Source organism: Accipiter gentilis, chromosome 33 (genome assembly GCF_929443795.1).
Source record: "Accipiter gentilis chromosome 33, bAccGen1.1, whole genome shotgun sequence".
Lineage (NCBI taxonomy): Eukaryota > Metazoa > Chordata > Aves > Accipitriformes > Accipitridae > Astur > Astur gentilis.
The window spans coordinates 11710384-11727418 of NC_064912.1; the positions used below are offsets into that span (position 1 = coordinate 11710384).

At 40.3% G+C, this 17035-nt stretch overlaps 1 pseudogene; it reads left to right on the forward strand.

Annotated features, from left to right (window-relative positions):
• Positions 1–5625: 5625 nt before the first annotated feature.
• LOC126034040 (acyl-coenzyme A synthetase ACSM3, mitochondrial-like) lies at positions 5626–16912 on the forward strand (annotated as a pseudogene).
• Positions 16913–17035: the final 123 nt, after the last annotated feature.

Genomic DNA, 17035 nt, shown 5'->3' on the forward strand with positions numbered 1-17035 from the left:
AATGTATCTGGGCTGTGGAGCTCATCACTCTCGTGAGAGATTCCATAATTCTCTGCAGGGACTGTAGGTGTCTTTATTGTTTGTGGGGGAAAGGCAATCAATGAGTTTTCAGTAAGCCCTTCAGATAGACATGGTGACCTTGAATCCAAACCAGAAGGCAATGAGGACCACTGGAGCAATGTGTGGTTGGGGAGCAGTGTTTAATCTCTGACTTTTTTGGAAGATGCAGCATGGAATGGAAGAGTGTGTTTGTCCTTCCCTTCTGAAGAAAGCCAGTTGTGAGGGTGGTGGGATATCAGAGAGATAGGTCCAAGACTCTGCTCTGAAGTAGGGGGGAGAAATCCTCATTTAGATCTCCCACATTCTTTGAGTGCCCACGTCCCTGGGCTCCTGTATTCTGAACAATTCTTTCCTCATCAGTTGGTTCTTCATGGAACTTTTCATGTCATCTTTCCATTCGGTATTAAGTTGAAATCCTGAAGTGTGTTGCAATATCCCATTGTTGATCAGCTCTGCCAGTACTAAGAAGGTTTGGCTGCAAACTCTCCTCTGACCTGGGAATTTAGGTTCTGTGCTTTGAACCAGCTTTTACAAAGCTGAGAATAGAGCTTGACTAAGGTGATTCTGATAAATTATTTTTTCACCAAAATAATGTGTCTTCAGAGAGATCAAAACAGTTCACAACTGCGGACTGAATTTGGCAAATAGCTTTAGACCCTCCACAATTAAAAAATAAAATCTTACTAAATTTCAGCACTTTCAAAAGCATTTAGAAGTCTTAGATATTAAGTTATAAAGAGATTTCTAACGTGATTGTTCTGAAAGTTTTAAAAATATTTAATGTTTCATAACATTGTTTCAGGATTAATTAAATGTTTGGTATGATCAAACATATTTTTAGTTTCATTAATCTATTAGTGTATTTAAGTTTTGTTGTTGGAAAAATAGAAGTGTTTTCTTTTCAGATTGACCTACACTACTAACTACTGCTGCTACTTTCATCATCGTCATCATCATCACCCACGTTTGGTAGTGAGGCAAAAGGACAAATTACGTGCACTTCTGCAAAGTTAAGATATTGCCTTAATTTCAAATATCCCTTCCAAATATGGAATAGATTGGGGTTTTCAGCCGTGTGCCTGTCTCTAATGCCTGCCTCCAAAGGAGCACTAGTTGCAAGGTGTTTGTATAATTTAAGGCTAAGTGGATGTGTGACTGAGCTCAGCGAGTATGGCACAGTGAAGCAAGGTCAAGCCCAAGCAACACAAAGCTTTTGCCATCTTATGCAGATTGAAGTTTCTGCTACTAGCAAGCTGCTAGGAAACACAGTTCCCTGTTTGTGGAGTGGGAAATTATGCAGTATCTGAACTTTCAGATGGGTAACATCAAAGGATATACCTTCTGGCTTTTGCTTTTGTGATTTACTTTCTGTAAGGCTCAAATGGCCAGACCTTTTAACAAAGTTAGTTACTCAAAAGTCCCCACTAGTTTCCTCCCCATAAGGAATGAACATGAACCTGATAGAAAAAAAACAGAAACCAGCCTCCACCTAATCAAGTGCTAATTTCAGGGAAAAGTCCAATATAATGCAATTAAAGACACCAAAATGTTGTAAAAAGGCATTCCCTGAAGCCCAAATCCTCACAGAGAAGAGGTGCCATCTGGCAAAAACCTCATACAAAGCACTGATGAAAGTGTAAGAGGGACAAAAGCCCTCTGTGACTTTTTTTTTTCTTTTTTTAAATACCTAGAGTTTCCTCCATCACTTCTGTGAAACACATACTTGCAAAATTAGGCAGTGGAAGCAGAGAATGCCAACTCAGCACTGTGTGTGAGGACCCTTCTCACTCACAGTATCCGTCTTAGATAGCAGACAGGTATTTAACCACCCCAAAAAGGAATAAAATACTGTAGTTATAGTCAGAAATAGATACATGGAAATAAACAAAATAAACAAGGACTACTGGAGGACAAAGCAACAGTAAAACAAGCGTGCATGAGTGCCCTGGCATCAGTCATGCTCTGCAGAGTCATCAGGGTAAGAGACAGCAGAAATCGATACAGAACTCCACCAGCAGGTACTTAGTTTCCTTCAGTGCTCTGTCAAAATTGCTCTTTTTCAGCAAGAGTACGTTGTTCTCCTTTATTTTGGGGAGTTTGGCTTTCTTTGGCTTTGTTTCATTTGGACTTTTGCTGTCTGCTGCTGGGAAGCCTGTGATAAACAATAAGGGCAGAAGGAAAAACTGATGTGTCTTCATCTTGTCCTGCCTTTATCCAATTACTGAGAAAGAAAGAAGCAAAGGAGCACTAAGCAGCAGGGTTTGCTTCTCAAATGCCTGCTGTTGTATCAGCCAAACTAAGAGGTTGATAAGGTTGATAACGGAGTCTACCACCAGTGGAGCCAACTGCACCTTTCCATGGGAAGATTAATATAGTTAATTAATTCCCCATCTTGAGCAGTGCTTGGGAAAAAAAGTATCTGTGGGGAAGGTGGGCTCACTGTTTCTGTAAATAATCAGAACCCTGGGGAGAAGGTGAGAGAGCACAGGAGGAAACACGTGGCTGCAGAAGCACCAGTCAATTCATAGCGCACTTCTGTAATTAGACAGCCTGCTCTTGTCACCGTTACCCAGCACAGAGCTGCAGACAAAACAGTGAGTGAGGTACCTGGGACAGTGTTTGAGGGCTGTTCCTCTGCTTAATGGTTGTCTGTTGCACCTACAGAACTACTTATTATGGATCTGATTCACAGCATGCTGAAGTCAGGTAAAAACTCTCATTGCTTTGCGTGTGTAATTTTAATGTCTGTGTTTCTTCAGTGCCTTGCCTGTGAAGCTCCCATCTCTGCTTAAATGCCAACTTGTAGCTCAAGTAAGATATACTTTGTGGGTTAAACCGAAGATTTTGCCATTGATTTTCGGTGGTAGCACAATTTCATGTAGCTAATATCTGTACAGTAAACTGAAGGGACCAAATGTACTATTTCGTCCTTATGATAGCTATCAACTGTGTGCCTGTGAACTATGAGGCCTCCCTAGCTAGTCTTCTCAGAGCATTTTAAGAAGTATCTTACAAAAAGATTAATAAGGAGCCATTTGCTAAGAAATGGTTATTTCTGTAAATATCTGCCAGTTTGTAATAGTAGCAGAAATACCTTTGACCCTTAAACTGTGCTGAAATTTGTGAACTGTACACCCAAAGTCCTTCTCGAGAGGGGACCAGGTGTTCTGGTGGTTATTTTGTTGGCACAAACAAGGACAGAGCTGACTTGAGGACAGGTGGGTCTGGATTAGTAGAACCAAACTGACAGTTGAAGAAATTCAACTTCCTCTTGAGCAGCAGTAAGTGCGGCTTCACTCCTTCATGCCCTTAGACTAAAGGGTGAAAAATCTGGTATCAGGAAGGTACTGCTGAAAGGAAGGAGTGTTTGTAATGGTGGTTGACATGGTAGCCTCCATTTTCTTGGGGGTGAAGGATCTTTGGTGGCATATTACTTCAATTTAGGTTGTTTTCATGCCTGGTGTGAGTGGGGCTGGGTGAACTCTTTCCTATCAATTGCAAAGGCTTTGTGTTGTAATGCACCTTGAGATGTTTTCTATTAGCACTTATACAGGGTGCCTAATGAAATCAGAGGGAGCTGTGTATTCAGGCTGCTTGCAAGATAAGATCACAAGTAAATACAGATACAGCAATAAGGTACTAAAGGGGGGAAAAAAAAAGGCAGAAAGATGAGTCACCTGTTTGACTTTGTGGTCTTTTTGTCTTCATAACAGGCTCTTTTCCAAAGATGTCTTTCAAGTAACATCCTAGGGGGGTTAAAAAGCACCTTTTAGAAGTACAGGGGAAAACTAACAGGGCTTGTTTGATCTGAACATGCCGTGTTGTAAGCCCAGAACACAGCCTAAGGCTCCCAGAGCACAGGTAGGGTGACAAAACCGTTTACTTAGAGAACTGGTTCCCCCACACACACACTGAAACAGATAGCAGTCAACTCAAATCCCTCCTGGAAACCTCCTGCCAGGAAACAGGCACCATTTTGGAAAGAACTTCTAACCTCTATGTCCTGGAAGGAACTGCAGGAAGAGAGGATTGTCAGCAGTCAGTCCTGCCAGGACAGATTTGCAGTGAGGAAAGGAGTGGGATTTAGCGGAACTGAACAGAAAATTGAAACTAGTGGAGTACTATGTTTTCTTTTAGGCATACAGCCTATAAGGTCACATTTCTGCACATTTCTTTATCAGTGCTAATTAGTTCTGGCTCTTTCATTTTGTGCTTTACAGTTTGAGAGCTATGGAAGATCTGCTTTCTCCAGAAAAATTTCACAGGCCAGTCAGCAGGAAACATTGGATGCAGCATAAACGCAATTCTTGGGTCTTCTGCTTTGTTACCGCACACACCCTGGAAATTGTGTGATCAAGAGTCATTGACACATGCCTCACATGTGAGCACCTTCTGTTTGCATTTCTCTGTTTTGCCTCCCAAATACAGTGATTTTAGAGTGATGTCAGTTACTTATTTATTGGCATTGAACACTTTAAGCTGTCGCTGCATCTACACTTGCAACATATAATGCAAAGGTAAAAATAACTGCATAGTATCCCTGTGAGATAGGTGTGTACTGTTGGCTATTAAGTAAGGAGAACGTCATGGCACAGACAGGTTTAAAAGCAAATCTGGCTCCATTAAATTGAGGGAAAGTTTCCCTTAGATTTAATGTGTTGGATAGATTATTAAGGACATGATTACACTCAAACCACATTTATCAGAAGATTCTGCATTCTATGAGTAAAGATCCAGTTTTCTTGACTTTCAAGGCTGGGCTTTAAATAACTGCAGTATCATCCATTCTGTCTCTTTTGCATGTACCTGTATGTTGTGTAGGAAAGACTAGGAGAAACTGGAAGTGCTGGAATTTTCTTTGCAAGTTTGTTTTCCAACATGTATATTTTTCGAAGTTGCACACTTCAGCTGAAGTACAAAGCAAATGGAAGTCTTTGGCATTTCACCTTTGCTTGCATAGTGTTTATTTTGTGTTTCTTCCATGCCCTCAATGAAAATAGAACTCACAAGGAAATAAATCAGAGATTCATCAGTTTTATTGGTGCATAAGTTCAGTGTGAATCGCCATCTAGTGTATACTTAAGACATAGCATAATTACAGAGACCATTTTAAATCAAGGTCATAAAGTGTACTCGAAACACTTTCTAACTAGTGACATTTTATTTCTGTAAGCAGGCAAAGTAAAATACAAAATTTACAGGAATCAAGAAGTAGATATGTAGAAAAGGACTGACAAGTGAAGGTTTAGAGATGAGATATGAGATTCATTCACCAGCTGACAAAGTAGAGGACAAAGATTATAATGAAAAAACAGTGCACAATCTCTTTGCCAGAAAAGGAGGAATACATACTCTAAGAATCACATAAAACAAGGGGGAAAATGAGAAGACACGCAAACAACCTATTTATTTAAGCTGGTTTGCATTAATTTATCCAACAGCACAAACCAGACAGCATCCAATACCTGGCTTGTTTTAAATGTATTTACCTTCATTTCAGATGACTGATTCCTGTAGGTGTGCATCTGATTTTTTTCCCCACTGTCTGATAAAACATCATTTATCATGAGAACATTTATTAAATCATGGATTCTTCAGTGTTTGCAGATTCTCAGGTCGCCTTGCAGATTATTCCATGGATGAAACAGGCTTCTTACATCTCATATTATTTCATATTATGACTCTGTAAAACAATATAAAAAGGAACTGCCAGAATATTTCAACTTTGCAAGTGACGTCTTAGATGAGTGGTCATGACTGGAAAAGTTAGTATTTTTCTTTTACGTCGTAGACATTGGAACAAATCTCAGATGATACAAATGAGTTTTCCTGATGGATACTGGATGGCATTAGCTGCAGAGTAGAATGCACGGTTTTATTTTCTTTGTCAGAAATATAGGAATCACTTTAAGAAACTAGTTGCCAGGGATGATTTGCTTAGTCTGGAGTTATTTTGGATTGAAATTAAACCTTTTAAGGTTTGTCTTCTCATTTTAATATCTTCTATTGTGTTCTAGGATGGAAGATGACCAGCAAATCCAGCTTTTTGGCGGGTAAATAGTGAGCGAGAGAAGGTGAAGTGGAGCTTTGAAGAGTTGGGATTTCTGTCTAGGAAAGCAGCTAATATACTGTGAGGCATGTGGTTTGCAGGGGGGAGACAGTTACAGCAGTTCTGCTTCATGTCCCTAAACGGTGGCTACTGAATGTAGCCTGTATGTGAACAGGTGAGTGACGTTACTGATCTCTTGGATGCAGAAAGAAAATACATAGAAGATACAAAAAATATGCTAAATTAATTTGAAAAAAATCTAAGCAGGAATATGCTGCTGTGCCCTGTACAATTCAGCTTTTGCATAGAAGGAGAACTGGCAGTACCCATACTGGAAACAAAGCGACATTGTACTAGGTGCTGTCCAGTTTAAACAGCATCCTCAGTTGAAGCCAGTGAAGGTTGAATGGTTACTGTCTAAGGCCAGGCTTGACCAGATACATTATCAATGTGGACAGTTTTAGTGTAGTTAAGTTATATGACTAGACTGGTTAATAATTCAATACAATTTTTTTTTCTCTGCTGTTACAGTTTTGCAAATTCTTAGGAAGAATTTGACCCATTGCATTTTTGGACTGCTAAACATCCATGATGGAACAATTCATCATCAACAGGGACATGATCAAGTATTTTTGTCCCACTTATAAGCTCTGTGATTCTTGCAGGTTGCAAATCAAGTTAAGACTCAGGGAATCCAATTCTATCATCCAAGATTTTGTGGATTATGATGATGTGGGGGTATCATTCAGTATCTCAGTGCCTCCATTTCCCAATTGTAAAATTGGTAGACACCTCTGAAGGTGCAAGAAGACTGAAATTGGTCTGTAGGTCAAGTCTATTGAAATCCTCGGGAAAAGGAGGTATAGCAATGCACTAAATTGATTTTAATCCACCTCCCTCCCCCCCGCCTCTGAAAATGTGATTTCAGTCACATTGTACTCAGTATCCAAACTTACGTTTGTTCACATTACAAAATGAATCCAAGCTTGAGGGATTTGTTGACTGAGCAATGTATGTAAGCTACCTGACCTCAATCTATTTATCCCATATCAGAGGTATTAATTCCTTATTGAAATGAATAATGGCTTTATTCCAGATGTAAATGTAATCCAAATGCTGGCCTTTTTTATATGCTTAATTAAGGGGATGATAATCTCAACACTTCCTTCCTGAGTTACGAATCATGAAGGAAGTGCTCAAAACCACTTTAAATCTAGATCTTACTCATGATCTAGGTACCATTAATATGGATGACACAAAACTCAACATCAGTGTTGCAGGGTTTGGAGGTCTTTCAGAGCCGGATGATTCCAGGTCATTCCTAGGCCACAAATTCACCCAAGCTCTGCCTTCAAACACGATTTATACTTGACTCCTCTTTCTCAAAGAAAAAGTTTTTGGCAAGTAGCTCGGGTTTACTATGGCTGGGGTCATGGCCTGTGAACATAATAAAGAGAAATGGTCAATTTTCTAAATTGCTTGTTATTTTTTTCCAGGAATTGTCTTTATTCCAGGAACATCCCAATTAACAGCCAAAGACATCTTATACCAGCTCCAGGCTTCAAAGGCCAAGTGCATCATTGCCAAGGATACACTGGCACCTGCAGTGGAATCTGTCATGCCTGACTGCCAGTTTCTGAAGAGCAAACTAACTGTAGCCAAAGGGAACAGAGATGGGTGGCTGAACATCAAAGAACTCTTTGTGTGAGTATCAAGCTGTTTTACCATCATCCCTGCGAGGTGAAGGGAGCTGGATCGGTCAGGTGACATCTCTGAGTTTGGGGATTAATTTCCAAAATACAAATGAGTTAAATTTTTGCATCCCTCTGCCAACTTGATGTAATCACTGCATTAAGTATAAATCCCTCCAACACACTTTTTGGGAGCTGCATTCAGGCCTTTCAGCTTTTCCTTACTCAGCAGCCTGCCAGCTTTTAATAGCTTAGCTTCTACTGTGATCATAAGACAAGCACACAGAGTACTAATCTTGCAGTTACTTTGTGCTTGTCTTCTAGAGCCCAGTCTAATGCCTCTTGAATTCAATTAGAAGTTACCCATTGCCAGCTCTCGGTGCTCAGCTAACATTGCATCAGTTATTTCATCCCTTGACTATCTTGGTAGCCCAGACGATCTGAATTGTTCATCAGTCTTTCGAACATAAATGGTATAATACATGCCTAAGACCTCCTTACCTGGCATAATAGCCTGAATATGGCCCCCATTGACTTCAGACTGGGAGACAGTATGTGTTGAGGCAGAAGCTGGTTTTGCATTTACCTCCTGTTCCGTAACAAGCACCTTGAGTGCCCTTGCAAAATAGTTGCAGACAAAGTCACTGGAATATGCTGTAGGTGCTCACGTCTTGAAAGTTATGTCATACAGAGCACGCTTGTGACTAGCAAAACGTGCTCCCTAACTCTTACCTGTGGTATCTGATGCAACTATTTATTTAGTGAGATTATATAGTTTGGGGCCATTTTACTGTTTATCTCCTAAACTTTAAAAAATACTGCTTTATGAAAAACTACATGTGGTAACTGTCATATACCATTTCTTCTGAAGGGTGACATCTGCTGACCATAAATGTTTCAAAACAAGGAGTCAAGACTCAATGCTGATCTATTTTGCTAGTGGAAGGACAGGCTCTCCAAAAATGATGATGCAGTCCCACAGCAGTTATGGCATCAGATTTGCAGCCAGTGGCAGGTATACCTTGTAGTTGCTCCCAGTGTCCTGATTAAGCAACATGATCACAATTTAATTGAAAACGTCATCATAAAATCTCCAGTAAATGTAGGCATTTCATGAGTATAGGATCTTGCTTCTTCCTTACCTTTCCCATCTCATGGTGAAACCCTCGTTATTAAAAGCTTCTTGAAGACGCAGTTGAGATCATCAAACACAGTGTTCTGTCACTCAGAGGGCTGACTGCAGAGTAGCAATAAGGATAGCATCCTTATAGCAAAACCAGATAAAGTCAAGTGCTTGAGTATTATGTAAACCTTCCTTGAGAACCAAAGCAACCTTAAACCATAGCATTATAGCTTAAAAGTTACAGTTCAGTTTGAATCTGTGGCTTGGTACTAATTTGCTTTAATTGAACATCTTTTATTTGTGCTTCCCAAGGAGTGAGAAATTTCATGAAAATCAAACAATACATTTCCCAAGGCATTCTGAGTTGGAAGCTGGTGGTATAGAGTCCATAGAAGTAATTTGGTTAGTGTCCTAGAGAAACGAGATGTGATTTAGCTGATGTCTCTAATCCACAAGTGGGGAGAGCCTACTCCAAATGATCTGCTCGGTTTTTGATCTAGATCCAGATTCTGCAACTCAAGCCAAGGATGTTTTGCACTGTTCAGGAGAAAAGCAAATGCTGGAAATGTTAAACAGGAGGGAATGAAGGGAAATAAGAGAATGTTTAAGATTCTTCAACTCTTACAAACTTTCTAAAGACCCCCACTTTCTGACACCACATCTTCTAATGGAAGCCTCCTGGCCTTTCCTTTAATTATGCTGTGACCTTTGCCTGTGTCTCACACTCTATGAAGCATTTTTTTCGATCTCTGCTTTATCATCAAGTACTGCATGAACTTGACTCCTTTATATACAGTGTGGAATACCTGGGATACTGGCTGGGTAAAATAAGCTTGGAGCAGTGTTGTTGCACCATGGATCTGTGGATAATGTGTCCTTGTACACGATATGCCACAGCTTAAATGAGCAGTTATTGCAGAGGTAAGCATAACATTTTATACTGTGAGTTTTATTTCCATTTTGCATAAATGAAGCAAACAAGCTGGGCTCCAGTGCTGTGTAGCAGCAGGGATAGTACTTCCCACATGCCAAGCAATCATCCCTCCCTTTGGCGCCCAGTAAGCTACAGGAACAAGTGTTTTCCCTCCTGGTTAAGCCATGTGACATGGCTACAGTGTAGAGGATGTGGTGAAAGATGCAGGATAAGAACAACTCGGGATCACTGCTGTGTCGTCCCATATTTAGCCTAAAGCTCACTTCAGGTATGGAATTCCAGCTGCTTTGGGCTCAGGGAGAGCATGAGTCAGTAATCAGAGTATGGGATAGACCTGAATCAGGGCCCGGTTACCCTGAATTTTCAATGAGTTGCCAGAATGCCTATTCCTCTTCTCTGCCATTTTACAAAACCAGTCAGCTGGCCTATTCTTCTCAACATTCGCCTTGTGTGTGGAAAGGAGACCCAGACTTTCCCAAGAACAAAATTGGAAAAGCTTTGGCCTAGTGCATTGTTGTCACTTAGTCTTGAGCCTGGGACACAGTCGCCTTGGGAAGCAGAAAACAATCTAACTGGAACTACTCCTCTCAGTGGTCATCCATTTACATGAGTGATTTTTGTTGTACAGAAACTACGATATTTTCTACAGCGGTAGGACTGACTGGTACAGCCACTCCACAGTCAGGATTCATAGTCACTAATCCATAGTTCTCTGTGTTGAATGTATGTTGCATTTTTATCATTTTCATTTTGCAGACATTTGAGCATGTAAGATGTGTTAATCACCTGCACATTTACAAGGCCAGACCCACCATTATATTTTTCTTTCAATAAAATAACTTTCTATTTTTCTAGACACTCTCAAGATATCCCATCACTGCCTTTTGTACTGCTTCCACTGCCTACCGCATGCTGGTCCGACATGATTTCAGCAGGTACTGCACATCTATCTGTTGCAGGGGTAGCAAAGACAGGCTAGGATATAATGCTGTGACAGCTCTGGCTGTTTAGTTCCTTACGTTGCTTAATTTTTTTCAATTAAAGGAAATCTAGTTAGCAAAATTTACTCTCAGAAAAGAAAGCTATATTCTGAAATACGAGAATAACTAGTCACACCTTAGGCCATTCAGGCTTCGGGAATGGGTCTTTGAAAAGACAGCACAGAGGAAACAAGTAAGATTTTTTTAAGTTGTCACTTCCTCTGAACTTATGGGTCACAGTTAAATTTAAGTCAGCAGTTAATTTAATTTTCAGGCAGCACTGGATCAGGAAATTACTGCAGTACGGTGGAGTTGCTCCTATATGTCATGGTTTAACGCCAGCTGGCAACTAAGCACTGCACAGCCACATGCTCACTCCCCCACTGTAGTGGGATGGAGGAGAGAATCAGAAGGATAAAAGTAAGAAAACTCATGGGCTGCGATAAAGACAGTTTAATAGGTAAAGCAAAAGCCACACACTCAAGCAAAGCAAAACAAGGAATTAATTCGCCACTTCCCATTGGCAGGCAGGTGTTCAGCCATCTCCAGGAAAGACAGGCTCCATCACACGTAACGGTTACTTGGGAAGACAAACGCCATCTCTCCAAACATTCAACCCTTCCTTCGTCTATATGCTGAGCATGACCTCACATGGTCTGGAATATCCCTTGGGTCAGTTGGGGTCAGCTGTCCCGGCTGTGTCCCCTCCAACTCCTTGTGCCCCCCCAGTCTCCTCGCTGGTGGGGTGGGGTGGGGTGAGGAGCAGAAAAGGCCTTGACTCTGCGTGAGCACTGCTCAGCAGTAACTAAAACATCCCTGTGTTATCGACACTGTTTTCAGCACAAATCTGAAATATGACCCCATACTAGCTACTGTGAAGAAAACTAACTCTTATCTCAGCCAAAACCTGCACACCATATACTTGAGAATGCAGTGAGAGTTATTTGGCAGCTGTTCCCACCAGTTTGTTACACTGTAAAGTACTCAGCTTATGAGAAGTAGTCAGTGTGATTTGTAAGGAGTTTTCACATCTTCAGTAAGGTACTTATTCTTCTCACATAGGTCTTTTATCCTGACAAAAGCCAACTCTGGTTTAGCAGAGAGCTTAGGCTCTGTGTTCCTATTCAGCCTTCCTCTTGCTCTAGAAAATTTTCAGTGTCTTATTTGATCTTGGACGTCGGCACATAACTCAGCTTTCCATGAACATCTGATGTGCTTGTTCAGATTTCTTCTTTCTTGTCAGCTCTTCCAAGAAAACACCATTGCTCGCTCTTTTTCCACCAAAACCCCCTACTTCCAGTGACACAGAGATAAACCACATTATCCTCAGTGGTAACACGAGCAATCTAAGAGTCCAGTCCAGGACTGTGTAACAGGATGATTATTGTCATTTCCAAAGTAGCTGGTGAAGTTGTAGGCCTACTTACTTTGAAAGTTGAAGGAGGCTGTTCAATTAAGACAATTCACTGCTCTTTTCAGCAGTTAAGAAAATTATTTCATTTGCTGTTCCTCTCAAGCTACAAGTTCATGAGTCTGAAAGCCTGTGTATTTAGAGGCGAACCACTCAATCCTGAAGTGATGGTGAAGTGGAAAATCCAGACAGGGCTGGATATCTATGAAGGTTATGGCCAGACTGAAACAGTACATTTGCATTAATTCTTGCAGTATGTCCTTTCAAAGGTAAAAATACCAGAGGTACAATGTGCTTGATAAATCAATGCAAAAGGTGAGAATCATTTAAATGAACTATTTTAAAAAGAGGCTATATGTAATTATAAGTATATAGTTCCAAAATCAACTAGCTGCATATTTTAATGTTTATAGGAAATACTATGACTACAGAGTTCAGCCCCCTGCAAAAACCATGCCAGAGATTACCTCAGATCAAATAACTTGTAGTAGATCTTTTCAACATCTTTACCTAAAAGGCAAAACTAAAAAAACCCAAATTTGCTCTGGGTATCAGTTTGGCCTGTCTGAGGTTTTAATAAAAAATATTAAATCAGTTCACATCCCAGACTTCTCTGTAAGTGAATGTTAACAAAGCTATTAAGAGTTGGATTTCAGGCATTCTCTCCTCTTACCCTTGATATGGTCCCAAATTAAGTGTGCCATTATTGAAATACGATCTGTAATAATTTTGTATCTGCTGTCTTGCAAATTCAGCTGTTTGCAGAAGAACCCACTGGCTCAAGCTGAGCACAAGCAACCTCATTCCACAGGGCTTACCTGAAATGCCTCTCAACCCCTCTCTGATGTGCTTGAGAACCACAGTGCTTTAGTCCTGATTCAGCCCTTGTTACGGCAAAGTCATGAAGAGATGTCATGCCTAATGAAAACAAAAATAAAGTCTACAAGATGTTGCACAAGTGAAAAAAAAAAACCAACTATTATGCAGGTGACAGTATGTGCCAATATGAAAGGAATGGAAATCAAACCTGGCTCTTTGGGAAAGGCTGTTCCCCCTTATGATGTGCAGGTATGTTTGTATGTCACACCTGAGCTCAGCTGCAGTTGTGGGTACAAGAGTAAGAGAATGTTGTCTGTGTTCCTTCTCTGTCCTGCACTGTGCTATAACAGATATTTCACTGAGCTAATCAAAGCAATAATGATACGTCCTTTCTGCAGGTCATAGATGACCATGAGCTATTCTGCCTGCAGGAGGGGGAGGCAACATTGGTGTCCACGTTCAACCGATGTGACCATTCTCTATGATCTCTGAGTACTTGGTAAGTCTGAGTTGGTCTGTCTGCTGAGAAGCTCAAAAGAGACCCAGGGAAAAGTTCTGCTGACTTATTCAAGGAGTAGAATTTCATCAAGGATCTTCAAAAGGTTGTTCTGCTATTCCAGGAACAGACTGACTGGCAGAGTATAACTTCAAGATGCAACATGAAGTAGGTGGTACCTTGTTCCAGACGTGTACCTGGCAGTTGGCATGGGCTTCATTCATATTCAGTGCATCACTCCTTTCTTTCCCTTCCATTCCACTCCTAACATTGGTTAAGGATTAATGAACGGAAGCCCATAAAGCCTACCTTAACACGTCAGAAGCTCAGGGAGGCTTTCCAAAGAGCACAAGTATTTTATTCCCTGATACCACTGTCAGAGGTACCCACAGATTGATCTTTTAAATGTTTAAAAGTTACACATTCCAGCATGCACATATCTCTAGTGTCAGAGAAACCCCTTGTACAGTTGCTTGTCACACAGATGATGTGCACAAGATCAACAGCACAAAGACAAGCTACAGCACAAAACCCTCAAGTGTAGATGATCGTATGACTTTGTGGTAGCGGCATATGTAATCTAACGTTACTATTCGAATGGGAATGCTCTATGCACTGAAAGCAGAACAGGCTTTAAAAAAATGTGTCAGCAGAATAGCCATTTTGGTTCAGGTCAAGAGTCCATCTAAGCTAGTGTTCCGTCTGTGGTGGTGCTGAGCTGTAGTACTACAGTTTTCACTGCAGTGAAACACACTACAGTGTTTTCAGTAAGAAAACACTAGAATCAGGCAAATAAATTCTCCACTGCATTTGAACTATAATGTTGAATAAGCTTTGGGGAGTCTATCTATGTGTTTAGTCCTCTTCTGAACCCCCATAATATTTGGATATTTGTGGCAACCTCAAACAACAACTTGCTCAAACAAAGTAATTGCTCACTATGTGATAAAAATCTTCTTTTGGTTCAGTACTATTGCTTCAATTTTTCATTTTATCTTCTGTTGCCAAGGTGGTTTTCCTGTGTAATCTAGACCCAATAGATCAATGTAGATAATGAAGCTTTTCCTGTAGGTCACCTCATTTGTGTTTAGGTCTTGAAGGATAGGCATCAAAAGTTTCCATTGACAGGAGGTTACTGTGGCAGCCACCTGCAATGGTAAATCATTTCTCTGAAGAAAATGAGTTATACATTTTAGTAACTTGCTGTGATGGTTGGGCATTTTGATAGAGCATGGCCTTTTTTCCCTAGAACATGAATCCATATATACACAAATGCTCTTTTCCACCTCTTGCTTATTTCCACCACAAAACTGCTAATTAATGTGTCTCTGTTTTTTTTTTTAATTGAAGACCTAAAATAGTATTAAACATACTCATTTTGAGAACAACTTAAAAAATTGTTGTGATCATTTTTAGCACCACTGCAACATTAATGCATTACATTTCACTAACAATTGGATACATTTTTTGAAATGTTTGATTGTTGTCAGGATAACCCAGAGAAAACTGCTGCCTCTGTGTGTGGAAATTTTTATGTCACTGGGGACACAGGGATTATGGATGAAGAAAGATATGTCTGGTTTGTTGGAAGAGCTGACGATATAATTCTTCTGGGTAAGTCAGTTGCTTTTAGATTTGCTCATTTGCCTGTTAAAATTCAATCTGGAAGGACCAATTGAATGGCTAGCTTGCTAGGGCTGTCATATCTGCATTTTCTCCTAGGTGTTGTATTAGCCTATTAGAAGTTGAAAGTGCATTAATAGAACACCCTGCAGTCTCAGTCAGCTGTTGTCAGCAGTACTGATCCAATTTGAGGGGGGGTAAAAAGAAAAGAAAAAAAGATATAGAAAGAAATGCACTTTATTCTAAGCATCAAGTTGCCTGTATGTACTAAGGTTCCTTGGAATTAAATATGTTGCAGATTTTTGAAAGTAAAATGGGTTAAAAAAAATTTAAAACCATACTTTGACAGATCTTAGAATTTCAGAATTATTTATCTGTTTGCAGGGTTTGATGTGGAAAAAAGGTTTGGCTCTTCATACTTATTGTGGCATCTTTTTGTTTAAGAAATAGAATTTGGATTATTTCTCTTTTTGTCACTAAGCATATGGTAGCAGTGATATCCAGCATGTTTAATTTTTCTTTTTATATTTTTCAACTTTGCAACATTTCTTTGAGCCCCAGAGTGAGATTTTCAGCTGTCTTTTTTTCTGTTCTGCAACTTTTTGAAAGTTTAGTAGTGTATAAAGCTAAGAAGAATAAAAAGTGGAAAAATAGCAAAAAATCTTATGCTGCAGAATATGTCCTTCCTAACATTGCATTCTGTAATAAACAGCCAGTGAAAAGGGAAATGAAAGAAAAAAACCTTTGCATTCTGAATTTTGCTACTCAGTTTTGGCAACAAATGTATCCCTTTATTACCACCTCTGGAAGGTAATGGAGCCCCTTAACTTTTGTGGCACAGGTAGTCAGAGCCTTCCTTGTATTAGCTCCTGCTTTTGTATCACACAATCCAGAAAAATTAACTCATGAGCTTCAGCAACATGTCAAGAAAGTGACTGCACCTTACAAGTGTCTGAGGAAGGTAAATACACCACAAAAAGAGAGGTCTTCTAATTGTATCAAAAATTGAACAGTTTTTGTCCTGCCTCAGCTTCTTTTCAGCTGCATTCTGACAAACACTCCAACCACAGTTAAATAAAATAAAATAAAAGTAAATTACAGGGTCTGTTGCAGTTGTAGACTGGGGTTCACTGTATGTGTTAGAAAGGACCGAAGGGAGGAAGTGGTAATGTAACTTATCTTTACCAGGGTCCAGGCTTCCTTTCATGAAATACTAGGGTTTTCACAGCAACTCAAGCAGGCAAGGTGTCCAGCACTTACCAATTCCTCCCGTGAGCTCTGTTCAGACTCTCAGCCAAAGCAAAGGGGAAATTCCTGCTGGCACCAGAGGGGTTGTAAGGGTATCCATTCCTTACAACCAGGAAAGACACTAGTAACTCCCTGTCCTGACAGCAGAAGCACTCATCTCTTCAGGATTACGGTCCTTGTCCCTGCAAGTAGTGCCTGCGCAGTCAACTAAGATGTGTGGTAAGGAATTTCACCGTGCCAGCCCCAGGCTGTTGCAGCTTCCCATCTTTTTTACCCCAGCCATAATAAAAGTGTGTTTCCTTGCACATGGGAGATGAATCAGAATGTATTTGGCTAAAAATGAGCATTTTTGCCTTTCAGGTGGAGTTTGTTCAGGATCTGCCAAAGGTGGCTACTGGGAACATCCAGAGAAAGGTTCTAAGGAACAAAGAGTGGGGAAGAGCATAACGTGATCTGGTAACAGGAGAGAAAATTTCCATCATCCGTCCCAGCCATAGCACATCACACTTGGCATGGGGCCACGAGCCAGAGCACTAGGATAACATAAGGAAAAACAAGCTACAGGAAAAAAAAGGAGATAACACTGGTATGGCTTGAGGAT